The sequence below is a fragment of the Capsicum annuum genome, chromosome 5 (assembly GCF_002878395.1).
Source record: "Capsicum annuum cultivar UCD-10X-F1 chromosome 5, UCD10Xv1.1, whole genome shotgun sequence".
Classification (NCBI taxonomy): Eukaryota; Viridiplantae; Streptophyta; class Magnoliopsida; order Solanales; family Solanaceae; genus Capsicum; species Capsicum annuum.
The window spans coordinates 37,697,872-37,714,823 of record NC_061115.1 but is presented as its reverse complement, the minus strand read 5'-3'; the positions used below and the strand labels follow the sequence as shown (position 1 = coordinate 37,714,823).

At 36.9% G+C, this 16,952-nt stretch overlaps 1 long non-coding RNA gene across 1 annotated transcript; it reads right to left on the bottom strand.

Moving 5' to 3' along the window:
• Positions 1 to 12,014: 12,014 nt before the first annotated feature.
• On the bottom strand, positions 12,015 to 15,297 carry LOC124898876. The gene is made up of 2 exons (XR_007055681.1): positions 13,772 to 15,297; positions 12,015 to 13,603 (listed from the first exon to the last, which is right to left on the bottom strand). It is a non-coding gene; the product is annotated as an uncharacterized LOC124898876 (long non-coding RNA).
• Between the last annotated feature and the right edge of the window lie 1,655 nt (positions 15,298 to 16,952).

Sequence of the window (16,952 nt, the reverse complement as noted above, 5' to 3'; positions counted from 1 at the left end):
AAATCCAAGGAATCCATAAAACACAAAACTACCCATCAAAACTCTAGCTCAACCTACCTGAGGCCGATAGTATCACTATCAACTCACACAATGCTATAGCTACAGAAAAAACTGCAAAGATGAAATCCAATCTCAAAACTATACCAAAACTTAAAAGACCACACTTAGCACTCATAGGCCACTAATCCACCATCACACCCTTATTCTCAACCCTTAAGTTAGGCGAAAAACACTAATAAAACTCTCTATGCCAAGGATGTGATATTTTTGAAAGACATCAAATATACATGCAACCCATCATGATGCCACATGCAGTCCTCAATATTCAAAAACCATCAAACAACCTGAAGTCCTAAAAACTTTGATGTCTATATACCATGGACACAAAATCTATAAAAAAAAAACACAGAATGCTTAAGCAACTCATCATAATATTCCATGCAATCATTAGTGCTCAAGTGACATCAGTCATAATTTGATAGACAAAAGCCTCTATAACTGCACACACATAAGTAACCTGTTACAATAGAGTCAATCAAATCATGGAGGAAATGCAACAACTACTATAACTCTCTAAAAAATTCTCAAATCTCAATCAAAACTCGGGAGGAGTCACCACTAGACTCTGCACAGCTACCAGTGAACTGCCTTATAAAACCTCAAATTTCTACCTCATGCCCGCAGCTAAATGCCGAATATAACAAATTTACTTAAGCATGAAGATCTTTATCTTTTTCTTAACTCTTGTCCCATTCAGTAACCCTTAATATAAAAATCGTAAATTAATAAGATATAACTTCAACCTTCTCAATTCCCATTCATCATTGCTTGACACAACATCCACAAAAATAATACATACTCAAATCAAAGCTTATAAGAAAAATATTCCCCCAAGCGACTTAGCTACAAGAGTAACGAATGCTACACACTAGGTACCTATTTTCATACAAAAATCTTCCCCAAGCAAAAAGCAAAAGTCTTCATGAGCTGAATTCTTCAATTGGATCGAAGAGTGTCTCGATACCAAATATCTTATCCAAGCAAGCAAAATCTAAATAATAAGGAAGTAGCAAATCACAAGGCCCAAATGCCTGAAATATTTTCTTAACCAACAAAAATTCTTTACTCACCATCCTTTCAACTCTAGCATACCACAAGTCTAGGCTATTACTAGGTCTACAACTAATGAGTACCACTAGGCACGCTACAATCCGTGATGCCAAAACCATAAGATCAAATCATTCAGCATTCTAAAAGTACACAAACACCTTAGAATAGATCCACCACTACTTCAGAAAATAACCATCACGAACACTATATTAAAGAAATTTCTCCAAACTCAGTGATAAACTTTGAATGAGTTTCCAACATAGGATCGGCACACCCGATCCACCACTAAGAAAATATCTATGGGTAGCAAACATCAAAAACTCCAGCAACAACGACAAATCATACCAAGACCCAAATTTGAACAAATAAATAGATAGGAAAATATAGAACCACAGTCAAACATCACTAAGGCATAACAAAGGTATACCAAGAACCATACATGTGGTTACTGCCGCACTTTATTTCTCGTAAAAGTGAGATTCGATATGACAACTCTTTTTGGGATGATTTAAGAGTGAAGAGTCACCACCTGATGAATTAAGGTGCATTAGGGCACCATTCTAAGCTAATTATGAACCAGGTAATTAGTCTACGTCACTAAAGTTTGGGCAAGGGTTCAAATTACCTCAAAAGCAAGGTGTTAGGCACCTTTCAATGTCCACAAATGTGGTTTCTGACTAAATTCATATTATACGTGGGGGATTCTACGTGATTAACAAAAGGTCATTGTAATACCCCGCAAAATACTAGCTTAACTCAGCCCTTTAGAGCATGAAAAGAGGCCCAAAACTTAGAAATTTTAGCTAAGTGTTTATACTTAAAATTATTTTTAGCCTTCATAATTTGGTGATCTCATTTTACGACCCTTATAACCTTAAAATGTCAATCTTTGGATTGAATCATGATCAGGTATGCCAATAGGTCACTTCGGGTGAGTTTCAAATTTTTTGAACATCGTTTGAAGCATGTTAGGGTGACCAAAATAGTGGGTCGATGCAATCTCGACGTGTCACATCGCCCATCGCATAGACGAATATTTTCCCCAGCACTGAGTGCAAATTTCAGTAACCCAACACGAACTCAACGCGGTGTGTCAGCCATCGTATCGACACCATCAATGCGGTGTGTCGATATGTGCGTTGCTGGGCACGTTTTTAGAAATTAAAAACCTACATCCAGAGGGGTAATTAGGTCTTTTACCCACCCTTATTCAGCCCCAAAAACACGAGATTAACCTACGCTAAAGGCTAAATCACTCATTCTATCTCAAATTTTCTCAAGAACAAACCCTTGGGCATCCAATTTCAAATTTAATCTCCAAGAACACACCACCAATCTTCACAAATTTGATTACCAAGGTATGTTAGGTGTTCATCCAAGGGTTTCCTTCCACCCTTGGAGTTCAAGAACCTCTTTTTTAAACTACAAGTTGATTGATTTCATGAATTCCATGTTGAATTCGATTTTATTCATGATTATGATGTTATTTGGGTTTTTAATCTATGATTTATTACAAGCTTCATGTGAAGTAATTAATATGTGTGTAGTGTTATGTAGATTTATGTTAAAAGCCCCTTGAATTTGTGAGTTCAAATTGTGATCATGATGCTTGCATGTTGGTTATTATTATGTGCATAAATTATGCTCCCTAAGTGTTTGATAAAACGTTCATGTGAGTTGAAGGGTGAAATCATGACATAATAGTATGTGCACAAGTTCATGCCTCTCAAGTGTTTGACAAAAGTTCTAAATGAAAGCATTCTTAACAAGCTACTATTGTTATGCTATTATGACCATGCCATGTTTTACTTTCAATGCTATCGAGTCCTGGGAGTATCCAATACTCAAAATCTAGCTTTTTACCTAGAATTTTAGTAGCTACAAAATAGTCTCAGTAATGTCACGAATAGTAGTACTCAATCAGTTATAGAACTCAGTGAACTCAGTCCAGTTCAGTTAGACATCACGATCAATAACAGTTCAGCCAAGCCTAGAATAGTCTAGAAAATAGTTCAGTGTCTATTCAGTTGGGAGTAGGAATCAACACCGAGTGAACCCAGGGATGGGGGTATTTCTGCCAGTAGAGGGTTTGACCCTTAATAGTAATCCCTGCATTGTAGAACTATGTAGCCAGCGTAGGTTGAGATATCTTCCTGTCAGACAAGGGTTGATACATCTCGTACGAGTTTTCCTGCTAGTGAGGGTTGACAATTGTTTTCCTACCAGATATGGTTAACTCACAACCAATGTTAGTATCCCTTGGTAAGGTGCTAACACCCTTCCAATTGGGGTCACTGGTTGGACCCCAGTTCAGTTTATAATCAGGGTATATTGGTTAGATAAACACCCCCACCTTTACAGTTTTAGTTTCAAACTTAGTATAGAACTCAATTCAGTTCTACAGAATCAAAACTGTCAGACATAGTCACCTAGCTCAGTATAGAACTCAATTTAGTTCTATAGGATCAGTACTGTCAAAAACAGTCACCCAGCTACCAGTAATACAGTTATCAGAAAAATTCAGATATCAATCATTTAGTTATCAGAACTCAGTATCCAGTATTAGTATGATCTCAGTTACAGTATATGTAGTTATGTGCACAGTATTGTATAATCAGTGTTTTAGCAGTTTTAGTCATAAATGTACTCTCATCCAGTTATATTCATATTATTCAGCCAGTTATTGTTCATGCATATGAACCCTTGCATATCAGCCTACCTCACTTAGCATACCAGTATATTTAAAATACTGATGCATACTCTTTCTTTTGCGCTATGATGTCTTAATCATAGGTTCAGATGCAAAGGCTCCTGGCCGTACTTAGCAACTCAGACTATCAACAGCAGATATAGTGGTGAGTTCTTATAGTTTGAGGATAGAGTTATCATTTTAGTTTTTTTTTTTAGTAGTTCAGTATGTTCAGTAGTCGGAGTTAGTTGGAGACTTGTCCCATCAACTCCATATTCAAACAGTTAGAGGCTTTCAGACTAGACTATTTCAGATATATGTTTAGTCTTTAGTATTCATTTATCATTATTCACTTTCAGTTGTGAATCTTATGGCAAATTTCAGCCTAATTTTTGTATTACTTCGGTATTATTATGCAGTGTATATAGCAGGTACCAGTCATGGGTTAGCTTGTGGTCCTTCAGGATTGTAAACACCGTGTCACGCCCAGGGTACAGACTTGGGGTACTACAAATTTGGTATCAGATCCCAAGGTTCAACAAATTCTTAGGGAGTCTGAAAGCCGCGTCTAGTAGGGTCTTGTGCATAGGTGTGTAGTGTGCCACACTTATGGACAAGAGGATATGAGGTATTTTATGAATAAGTTCCTTTCTTTCAGTATTCATATCGTGCGAGTGAGCATGAGCTCAAATTAAACTTTCTATCTAATCCAATGTTTCTTTCTATTTATAGAATATGCCTCCAAAAAGGACTAATGGAAGAAGAATTGGAAATCAGCCAGCACCTTCGCCCGTTCAAGCAGATCCCCTGGACGAGCATGTCTCCCATACAGAATTCAGAGAAACTTTCACCACTCTAGCTCATTCTGTAGCAGCCCAGAATGAACTCCCAGTTGCCGTTCAGGCCAACTAAGTGGCCACTACTGCTGCAGCTAGAATTCGGGAATTCACCCAAATGAAATATCCTTTATAGGGTCTAAGCTTGAGGAGAACCCACAGGAATTCCTTGAAATGGTGCAGAAAGTCACAGATATCATCGAGGCGACTTCTAGTGAGAGTGTTGAGTTAGTTGTATATCAATTATAGGATGTGGATCATACTGGTTTAAGCAGTGGAAGGTAGATAGGGGTGCAAATGCAGGGCCCGTAGAATATGAGGAGTTTGCTACTATTTTCCTTGATAGGTTCTTCCCACTAGAGTTGAGGGAAACTAAGGTTTTGGAGTTTATTAATCGGAAACAGGACAATATGACAGTGAAAGAGTATTCTTTCAAGTTTACTCAGTTAGCCAAATATGCCCCTCATGTGGTAGTAGATAGCAGATCTAAGATGAGTAAGTTTGTGTCAGGTGTGTCTAACAGTATGGTCAAGGAGTGTAGGACCATAATGCTGATTAAGGAGATGGACATATCTAGGATCATGGTCCATGCACAGTAGATAGAAGAGGCTAAAAATAAGGATAAGAAGAGGAAGAATAAGAGAGCTAGAATAGGTAGCTTCAACTTTACTTAGCCTAAGTTAGAGAGTGGTAATCATTCTTAGTTCTGCCCAAAATCTTCATTTCCAGCTCTGTCCTCAGTCAGTGCTTCAGTGCCAAAATTCAGAGATGGCAATAAAGATAAGGCACCAGGCCCTAAACCCTAGGGTAGTGTTAGTAGTTTCTGAACAAATATTCTTCGCCAGAATTGCGGCAGAAACCATCAGGATGTCTGTCGAGCTGGCAGTGATGTATGTTTTGGATATGGCAAGCCAGGACAAAGGGTCAGAGAATGTCCTCAGGTGGGTTCGCAGAGTCAGCATAATCGTCCCCCAGCTTAGACCGATCACCCGAATCAGCAGGGTGCCACTTCTAGTGCCCCCAGTGGGCAACACCCAAACAAACTCTATGCACTTTAATCCCAAAAAAAATCAGGAAAGTTATCCTGATGTGGACACTAGTATGTTACAAGTTTATCATTTACATGTTTATGCTTTTCTAGATCCAGGAGCTTCTTTGTTCTTTGTAACTTCTTATACAACTGTTGACTTTGGAGTCAGTCCCAAAATCCTAGTAGAGCCTTTCTCAATCTCTACCCAGTAGGTAAATCTATCATAGTCCAGCGAGTATACAGGAATTGTCCGATTATGGTATCTCAGAAAGTTACTTCAGCAGACTTAGTAAAGTTAGAGATGACAGATTTTGACGTCATTCTCGGCATGGATTGGCTTCATTCATGCTATGCTTCAGTTGACTGCAGAAATAGAGTTGTCTATTTTCAGTTTTCGAATAAACCTATCCTAGAATGGAGGGGTAGTACTTCAGCACTTAGGGTTTAGCTTATTTCCTACCTAAGGGCGAGGAAAATGATATCCAAGGGGTGCATCTACCATCTTGTTTGAGTTAAGGATTTTAGTTCCGAGACTCCTAGTCTTAAGTCAGTTCTAGTAGCATGTAAATTTTTAGATGTGTCTCCTGAAGATCTTCCTAGAGTTCCTCTCAAGAAAGAAATTGACTTCAGAATATACCTTTCTGATACTCAGGCTATCTCTATCCCTCCATATAGAATGGCCCTAGTAGAACTCAAAGAGTTAAAAGAACAGTTGAAGGATCACTTAGATAAGTGATTCATCAGATCCAGCGCATCTCTTTGGGGTGTACCAATTCTATTTGTGTGTAAGAAAGACGGTTCTCTCAGAATATGTATTAACTACTGTCAGTTGAACAAAGTCACAGTCAAGAACAAGTATCCACTTCCCAAAATTAATGACTTGTTTGACCAACTTCAGGGTGCCAATTACTTTTCTAAGATAAACCTTAGATCAGGATATCATCAGCTCAGACTAAGAGAATGTGACACTTCAAAAATAGTCGTCAAACCTTGGTATGGTCACTTTGAATTCCTAGTCATGTTATTTGGTCTTACCAATGCCCCAGCAGCTTTCATGGACTTGATGAACCATGTGATCAAGTAGTACTTGAACATATTTGTCATAGTCTTCATTGATAACATTCTTTTCTACTCTTGCAGTGAACATGATCATGCAAACCATCTCAGAATAGTGTTACAGACCCTCAGAGCCCATCAGTTCTTCACCAAATTCAGTAAATGTGAATTTTGGCTAAGGTTTGTAGCTTTTCTTGGTCATATCATTTTCGGTGATGGCATTAGATTTGACCCTTAAAAGACCGAAGTAATGAGAAACTGGCCTAGACCCATCTCTCCATTAGATATCAGGTGTTTCTTAGGTTTGGCTGGCTATTACCGACGATTTGTGAAAAGGTTTTTATCTATTGCATCCCCGATGTCCAGATTGACTCAGAAGAAAGTTAAGTTCCAGTGGTCAGACTCTTTTGAGAAAAGTTTTCAGGAGTTGAAGACTCGACTCACTACAACCCCAGTTTTGAATTTATCAGATGGTTCGATACTTCCAGAGTTGGCTTGGGGTGTGTTTTGAGGCAGAGAGGTAAGGTCATAGCCTATGCCTCTAGATAACTTAAGCCCATGAAAAGAACTATACCACTCATGATCTTAAGTTAGCAGCTGTTGTGTTTGCCTTAAAGATTTGGAGGCACTATTTGTATGGAGTACATGTGGATGTGTTCACAGACCATAAAAGCCTGTAGTATGTGTTTTCTCAGAAAAATAAGAACCTACGTCAGATAAGGTGGTTAGAGTTATTGAAAGATTACGACATAAGTGTTCTGTATCATCCGAGCAAGGCCAATGTAATGGCTAATGCTCTCAGTAGGATATTTATGGGTAGTGTTGCTCACATGGTAGATAGTAAGAGGAAGTTAGTTCGAAAAGTTCATCAGTTTGCCCGACTAGGTGTCTGCTTAGTCGATTCAGCAGAGGGTAGTGTTTGTGTGCAGAATAGATTGGAATCATCTCTAGTTTTTGAATTAAAAGAAAAGCAGGACAGGGATCCCAGTTTAGTTAAACTGAAAGAGTCAGTCAGAGATCAGGAAGTAGAAGTTTTCTCCCAATGGGAAGATACTGTGTTACGCTACCAGGGTACACTATGTGTGTCATATGTGGATGGTGTAAGACAACAGATTCTTGCATAAGCGCATTGTGCGCGCTACTCGATTCACCCCAGGGCCACCAAGATGTACTGCAACTTATGAGAAATCTATTGGTGGAGTGGGATGAAGAGGAACACTACAGAGTTTGTAGCTAAGTGCTCAACATGTCAGCAGGTCAAGATCGAGCATCAAAAGCCTAGTGGGTCTATGCGGGAGTTTAGTATTTCCACTTGGAAGTGGGAGAAAGTGAACATGGATTTTGTGATGGGTTTACCCCATACTCGTTGCCAGCATGATTTGATTTGGGTCATTGTGGATAGGATGACCAAATCATCTCATTTCTTACCAGTTCATAACTCTTATTCAGCCGAGGATTATGCCAAGCTTTATGTCAGAGAGTTGGTTAGATTGCACGGAGTTTTGTTGTCCATTAGTTCAGATAGAGGTATGCAGTTCACCTCTCACTTTTGGAAAGCCTTCCAAAAGGGTCTTGATACCCAAGTTCACCTTAGTACAACCTTCCATCCTCGGACAGATGGTCAAGCAGAAAGAACCATCCAGACTCTAGAAGATATGTTAAAAGCGTGTGCCATCGACTTTAAGGGTAGTTGGGATGACCACTTGCCTTTGATTGAGTTTGTGTATAATAACATCTATCACTCTGGCATTCAGATGGTTCTGTTTGAGGCGCTCTATGGGAGGAGACGTGTAGTCTCCCGTTAGTTGTTTTAAATGGGGTGAGACCGCTATGGTAGGGCCTGACTTAGTATTTGATGCCTTAAAAAAAGTTCAGTATATCAGGGAAAGGCTTAAGACAGCTCAGAGCCTACAAAAATTGTATGTAGATGTGCAAAGAAAAGATTTCGAGTTTGAGATTGCTGATTTTGTGTATTTGAAACTCTCACCTATGAAGGGAGTGAAGAGGTTTGGCAAGAAGGGGAAACTCAGTCCCTGATATATCGGTCCTTACCGAATCCTCAGTCGTTTGGGAAAGGTAGCTTACGAGCTCGAGTTGCCTTCAGACTTAGCTTCAGTGCACTGAGTGTTTCACGTCTCCTTGCTTAAGAAATGCATTGGTGACCCAGTAGTTGTAATCCCTACAGAGGGTATAGATGTTCAGAACAGTCTCTCTTATGAAGAAGTTCCAGTCAAAATTCTTGATCATCAGGTTTGCAGACTGAGAAACAAAGAAGTTCCTCTAGTCAAAGTTCTTTGGCAGAACAGTCTGTTGAGGGAGCTACTTGGGAAGCAGAAGCAGATATGCGGACCAGTATCCTCACCTCTTCTCCGCAAACTCAGACTCAGCTCAAGGTAATAGTTTTCCTTAAATTACTCAGTTCCATGCTCAGATTACCTTTACAAACTTGGTAACATTCTCATATCATGCATACCTTCATGAAACAGCTCAGTCATGTGTCATGTCTTCAGAATTCAGTCATGCTTCAGTTATGCATGTTCAGTATAAAAACCCAGTATATCAGTAGTTTCAGTCATGAAATCATGCTTCAGTTGTGCATGTTCAGCATGTAAACTCATTCTATCAGTATTCTCAACTTAGTCGGTCTAATTCAAGAATGAATATTTCCAAGGAGGAGATATTGTAAGACCCTACAAAATCCTAGCTTAACTCAGTCCTTTAAAATATGAAAAGAGGTTCCAGACTTAGAAATTACAGCTAAGTGTTTATGCTTAGAATTAATTTTAGCCTTCATAATTTGGCAATCTTATTTTATGACCCTTATGACCTTAAAATGTCAATCTTTTGATTTAATAATGATCAAGTGTGTCAATAGGTCACTTCGGGTGAGTTTCGAATTTTTCGAACATCGTTTGAAGCATATTTGGGTGACCAAAATAGTGGATCGACGCGATCTTGACGCGTTGCATCGCCCATCGAATATTTTCCCCAACACTCAATGTAAATTCCAGTGACCCAACGCAAACGCGATGTGGTACGTCGGCCATTGCGTTGACACCATCAATGCGACATGTCGATATGCGCATCGCTGGGCACATTTTTAGTAATTAAAAACCCACGTCCAGGGGGTAATTGGGCCTTTTACCCACCCTTATTCAGCCCCAAAAATACGAGATTAACCTACCCTAAAGGCTAAATCACTCATTCTCTCTCAAATTTTCTCAAGAACAAACGTTAGAGCATCAAATTTCAAATTCAATCTTCAAGAACACACCATCAATCTTCACGAATTTGATTACCAAGGTATGTTAGGTGTCCATCCAGGAGTTTCCTTCCACCTTTGGATTTCAAGAACCTCTTTTAAAACTACAAGTTGATTGATTTCATGAATTTCATGTTGAATTCGATAGTATTCATGATTATGATTTTTTTGGGTTTCTAATCCATGATTTATTACAAGTTTCATTTGAAGTAATTAATATGTGTGTAGTGTTATGTGGATTTATGTTAAAATCCCCTTAAATTTGTGAGTTGGGATTGTGATCATGATGCTTACATGTTGATTATTATTATGCGCATAAATTATGCTCCCCAGGTGTTTGATAAAATATTCATGTAAGTTGAAGGGTGAAATCATGACATAATAGTATGTGCACAAGTTCATGCCTCTCAAGTGTTTGACAAAAGATCTAAATGAAAGCATTGTTAACAAGCTACTATTGTTATGTTATTATGACCATGCCATGTTTTACTTTCAATGCTATTAGGTCCTGGGGGTATCCAATACCCGAAATCTAGCTGTTTACCTAGAATTTTAGTAGCTACAGAATAGTCTCAGTAATGTCACAAACAGTAGTACTCAGTTAGTTACAGAACTCAGTGAACTCAGTCTAGTTTAATTAGACCTCACAATCAATAACAGTTCAATCAAGCCTAGAACAGTCTAGAAATCAGTTCAATATCTATTCAGTTGGGAGTAGAAATCAGCACCAAGCGAACCCAAAGATAGGGGTATTCGTGCCAGTAGAGGGTTTGAACCTTAGTAGCAATCCCTGTGTTATAGAACTGTGTATCTAACATAGGTTGAGATATTTTTCTGCCAGACAAGGGTTGATACATCTCGTACGAGTTTTCCTGCCAGTGAGGGTTGACGAATTGTCTTTCTGCCAGATAGCGTTAACTCACAGCTAATGTTAGTATCTCTTAGCAACGTGCTAACATCCTTCTAACTGGGATCACAGGTTGGACCCCAACTCAGTTTATAATCGGGTGTGTCGGTTAGATAAACACTCCCGTTGTTACAGTTTCAATTTCAAACTCAGTATAGAACTCAATTTAGTACTACAGAATCAAGACTTTCAAACACAATCACCCAGCTCAGTAGAGAACTCAGTTCAGTTCTACAGGATCAGGACTGTCAGAAACAGTCACCCAGCTATCAGTAATGCAGTTATCAGAAAAACTCAGATATCACTCATTTAGTTATCAGAACTCAGTACCCAGTATTATTATGATCTCAGTTATAGTATATGTAGTTATGTGCACAGTATTGCATAATCAGTGTTTCAACAGTTTTAGTCATGCATGTACTCTCATCTAGTTATATTCATAGTATTCAGCCAGTTATTATTCATGCATATGAACCCTTGCATATCAGTCTACCTCACTTAGCATACCAGTACATTCAAAGTACTGACACATACTCTTTATTTTGCGCTATGATGTCTTATATCATAGGTTCAGACGCACGGGCTCCTGACCGTACTTAGCAGCTCAGACTATCTGCAACAGATATAGTGGTGAGTCCTCATAGTTCGAGGACAGAGTTATCATTTCAATTTTATTTTCAGTAATTCAGTATGTTCAATAGTCGGAGTTAGTTGGGGACTTGTCCCATCAACTCCATATTTAAATAGTTAGAGGCTTTCAGACTAAGACTATTTCAGACAGATGTTCAGTTTTCAGTATTCATTTGTCAGAATTCAATTTCAGTTGGGAACTTTATGGCAAATTTCATCCCAATTTCCGAATTTCTTCAGTATTATTATGCAGTGTATATAGCAGCTACCAGTCATGAATTAGCTTATGGTCCTTCGAGATTGTAAGCACCGTTTTATGCTCAGGGTACAGACTCAAGGTATTACAGTCACTTATCTATTAACTTAATATTACTAAGTGATAAAATAATAATCAAACAAGACGCGCAACTTAGCTATTTTTTAAATTACTAATTATCTAAGTGAGAGAATATTACATAAAGATAAATCAGGCAAGCAAAGAGAGAGAAATGACATAGTCAATATAACAAAGGTATTTTCTAAATAAGAGGACCTAAACTACCCCAAATAATTAAAATATTCAAAGTGGGTAAAAGAACCAACAAATTCAACAGGTTGGACAAAAATTTATTATTTTTATTCAAATCAACACGCATCTTATTAACGGGAGTCACATTATCGAATCATGCTCTGGTCAACTTTCATTATTTTTTAAAGTCTATCCACCTTCCTCCTCCCCCTTACCTAATTTGTTTATTAAGCTTAGAGACAATCTAAATGAAATGATAAAACTAGTTTTCCCTAAAATCCCTAAATGTCCAAGAGGCATTGAACTTTTTACTTTGAATTTGGGATCTAGACAAAGAAAATTAGGCTTTCGAGTTAGACTCAAGGTTCTAGTTAAACACATTGGACAACACGTAGCACAAAATCGTCTCAAATAAAGTCTCTTGATTAGTTAAGAGTAGATTAGGTGATTAAAATTATGACAAGCAATTATTTGTTTTGTAATGAAACCCATAGTCATGATATCTAAAATTATCAAACAACCAATTAATGTCAGAAATTAATTAGTTAAATCCTATATGCATGATACAAAGTGATAAATATTTGCTTATCATTTTCGAAAAATAATTATTAAATCATTTCAAAATAATGTGTGAAATTTTTAAAACTAAAAAGCATGTCAAGTTAAGTTAATATGTTCGCGAATTAGATCAATCTCACCATAAAGGAAATAAATTAGACATGTTGAAAATTAGTCAACAAAAAGGCTGGAAAATACATTTAAATGCTGGACGTTAAAATTAAATACTGGAAATGAAAGTTATATAGAATGAAGTTTTAATGGTGAAAATACTACTTAAATGCCGAAAGTTAAAATTTAGTTGCTGAAAATTTCATTTAAAGGCTAAAAAATAATTTTAATTGCTGAAAAAATAATTTTATATTGCTTGAATTCATTTCTTAAATGCTGGAGATTCATTTTAACATGGTAGAAAAAGTAATTTAATATACTGAAACTCATTATTTAGTTGCTAGAAAATAAACTAAATACTGTGGAAAATGAATTAAAGTGCAGGAATTTTAATTTTACCGCTGACAAATAAATTAAATATGTTGAAAGTTGATTTAAATGCTAGGTAATAAATTAAAGTGCTAAAACTTGATTTAAATGCTGACAAATGGGTCAAATATGCTGAAAACTAATTTAGTCTCTAGAAAATAAATTAAAGTTCTGAAAATAAATCAAATGTGCTAAAAAAATTAGTTAAACACGTTATAAGTTAAAGTTGATATGCTCGAAGTCGATTTTAATTTGTAAAGTTAATTATTAACCTAAAACATGCTTTCTAGGCGACAAACATATCATTTAATAATTCCTAAATTACATTTGCCTAAGTGATTCACATAATCACGTAAAGCCCGTAAACCCCGCCCCCTACCAGTCCCATAATTTTTATTATCAATACGTCATTTGTACAATAAATTATTTCAGACCCATAGAAAAAAAGCGCAAAAGAGATTAAAAAAAACATAAGAAACTAGACAACATTTCCAATTTCTCGGTGAGTCTTCATCCACGCCGAAGGCTAGATAGTATCTGTAGGACAAAGGCAGCTTATCCCAAATGCACAACAAACAAACATATGGAGAAACAATGAATTCACCAACATGTCACATAAACAACTTTATAGAGTTTAGAAGGCAAACAGGACAGACACTCAAAATTATCATGTAATAAGCAAATGCGTCGTCTAAGGAAACTAACCAGTTTGTAGCAATAAGCAGTTAAATAAAAGTCTGAAAATCAGCACTTTGACCTACACACAGCAGTTGTAGTGAATAAGACACCGATCCAAAATTCCTTTTAATAATACTTACCTGAGACAAAAGAACTGAAGAGTATTTTTATTTCTTTTGTATAGAGCAAAGATAGTTAAAAACTTGGTCTTGTAATAGCCGATGAAAAAGTAGATGAAAAGGGAAGATGAGGGGGTTCACATAGCTAAACAACAATAACAACACAACCAGTATATTTCCACAAAGTACGGTGATTTATATAGCTAAGGGTCAGGAAAATAAAAGGAAGGAGATTATTTTATAGATCAATTAAGAAAAAATAAACATCTCCGATTTACCTTAAAAGACAAGTCAGAATATATATTCAAATTCAAGAGTAGGGTAAAAATATTAATCAAGCTGTAAAAATAGGGATACAGATGGATATTTTCCATATACAATTAAAAACACAGTCACATCAAACTGGTACAAAACAGGTCCAATTTACCATAATTCAGAGTAACCATCTACTCAGAATAAAATCCAGATGCTTAGCAGGCAAAAATCACAATATACCAAAAGAATTAATATACTATTGTAATTATGCGAGTAATTCAATCAACCGAGTCAAATTTTTAGAATCAAAGTTGTGAGGTTACCACGACAGTAGACAATGGAATTGCATGCCTAGGAAAATCGATCCCTAATATTAAATAAAATCTAGGGTTGACGAAAATTCACAAAAATTAGGCATTCTTGCATATGTTGATCTAAACACATAAACACATACGAAATTGAAAGAATCAATTCAAAATTCACAGTCATATTTCATTAATTTTTAAATCCAAAGAAAAAAATCAGTCAGGGGAAAAATGGGTAGAAAGAGGAAATTCACATATAGCAACAAGCCTGAGACGGATTCCGAGATTCATCATGGACTTTACTCTTTTTCGACGTCAGTTGGCCGTAGTTTGGAATAGCATCGTGGGTATGGTGTTGTTTTCCAGCGGAGAATGATAGACACTTTCCGAAACCCTGTTAGAAAGGTGGCGGCGATAGGCGGTTCACTGGCTACCGATGAACGGAGCGACGACTTTTATTGGAGTTTTGTCAATTGAGTGGCAACCATTGGTTGAAGGCAGCGACTGGGAACATAGAAGTGGGGGCGAGTGTGGTCGCCTTCAACAGCTAGAGCGAAGCAAGGAAGACAGAAGGCTCCGGAGTGGCTCGCTGACCTAAGTCTCAGCTGGAGAAGGATATGGTGCTATCGGATTCTAGAGAGAAAGAGAGAAAGAGAGGAGAGAAGGGGTTGGCGATGGGTGGACTGTTGTTGTGGTGGTGGCGCCGGAGGTAAAGAGAAAGGGGGAGAGAGAAAAGGAGAAAAAATAAAGAGGGCGGTGACAACAATCATGGCTGTTGCTGTTAAGGCCATGGTGTTGATAGAGGGGGAAGAGAGAGAGGAGAGGGAGGTGCAGTTGTGAGGGATGAAATGGTTAGGCTTTGGGGTAATTGGGTATAAAAGGAAAGATGGGGTGTTTTGGATCTCAGCCATTGGATCACTTTTTATCAACGGCTGAGATCAAAATAATTTAAGAAATGGGTCAGAATTTTAAACTTTAATTTGGGATCAAAATTTGACACAAATAGTCATCGATTGAATATAAAATTCGCTAAAAATTAAACACAAAAGGATAAATTAGATGGAATTGACTACTATTTTAATAATAATAATAATAATAATACCATTAATGATAATAATGATGATGATATAATAATAATAATAATAAATAACAACAATAATATTAATAATAATAATAAAATCAAATATTTATAAATTACAAGTGTAAACTTTAAATATAATATTAACAAATTACGTTTAAATATTATATTTCAATTAATAAATTATAAAAATGATAATTAACCAATAGTAAAACAATTTATATATTTTCAAATTATGGATGTGGCACGTCAAAATTTATTCGATGCTAAAATAATGCAAAACAAATATTAATATTCAAAATTAATAATTTTGATAAAATAACAGCCTAGGAAGAGTGTCGGAAGGTCAAAATTGGGTGGCAATAGTTGTTCCTTCATTACTTGAGGATGATTAAAGAATTATTGAGCAACGAAAATTGACATAATAGTCAATTTTGTTAGACCGAGAGAATAGTTTGTTGGAATTGACGCAATAGGGGGTGGTTTTAAAAATAACATATCCGAGATTTTAGTTTTAAGTTGCCTATGTATCTCTGATTTTACGAGATTCAGGTCATGTGTAGTTCTAGATTTAGGAATGAACAATATTCCCAAAGAATGTCAATGATAAAGGATAGGGGCATCAACAATGATATCACGGGTCGATCAGATTAAAATGAGTAAAACTTGCAACAACAATGAGCTGAGAGGTATGAAAATGAAAGGTAGATGAGTTTCAAGTTGAGTTTATACGACGGATGGATAGATAAGTTAATATTTTGAAAACAGAAGCAAAAATTATTACTGTTTGTTACTCCTTCATTCATTACCTGTGTACCTTTTTAGTGCACTAGATAACATGGGTTAGAGAATGTAAACATAGGTAATTTATAAAGAAAAAGTAAATATGGGAATGTATATTCGTTGTATTGTTGAATCAGTTGTCGGGCCTCTTAATGCAATGTTGGATCAGTTATTGGCCTTCTCCATGCAGTATTGGATCGGCTATTAGGCCTCTCAATGCAGTATTAGATAAGATGTTAGGCCTCTTAATGCAATGTTAGATTGGTTGTTAGGCCTCTCATGCAATATTGGATCGACTATTAGGCCTCTCAATACAATGTTGGATCGACTGTTGGGACTCTCGATGCAATGTTGGATCAATTATTAGGATTCTTAACACAATGTTAGATTGGTTGTTGGGCTTCTCAATGTAGTGTTAGATTAGCTATCGGGCTTCTCAATGCAATGTTAGATCGGTTGTCGAGCCTCTCAATGCAATGTTGGATCACCTGTTGGGCCTCTGGTAACCACTCGAGCTATCATAGAGTGATTTATGTCATCTGTACCTGTTAATCCTGCACTCAAAGAAAATTATGAGTTTGTAAAAGAGGGAGGCTAATTTGTTCCTCTACCTCGACTGAAGTGTCCTCTTCTCAATGTCGCCGGCCAATGATTAGCCTCGTTCGGGT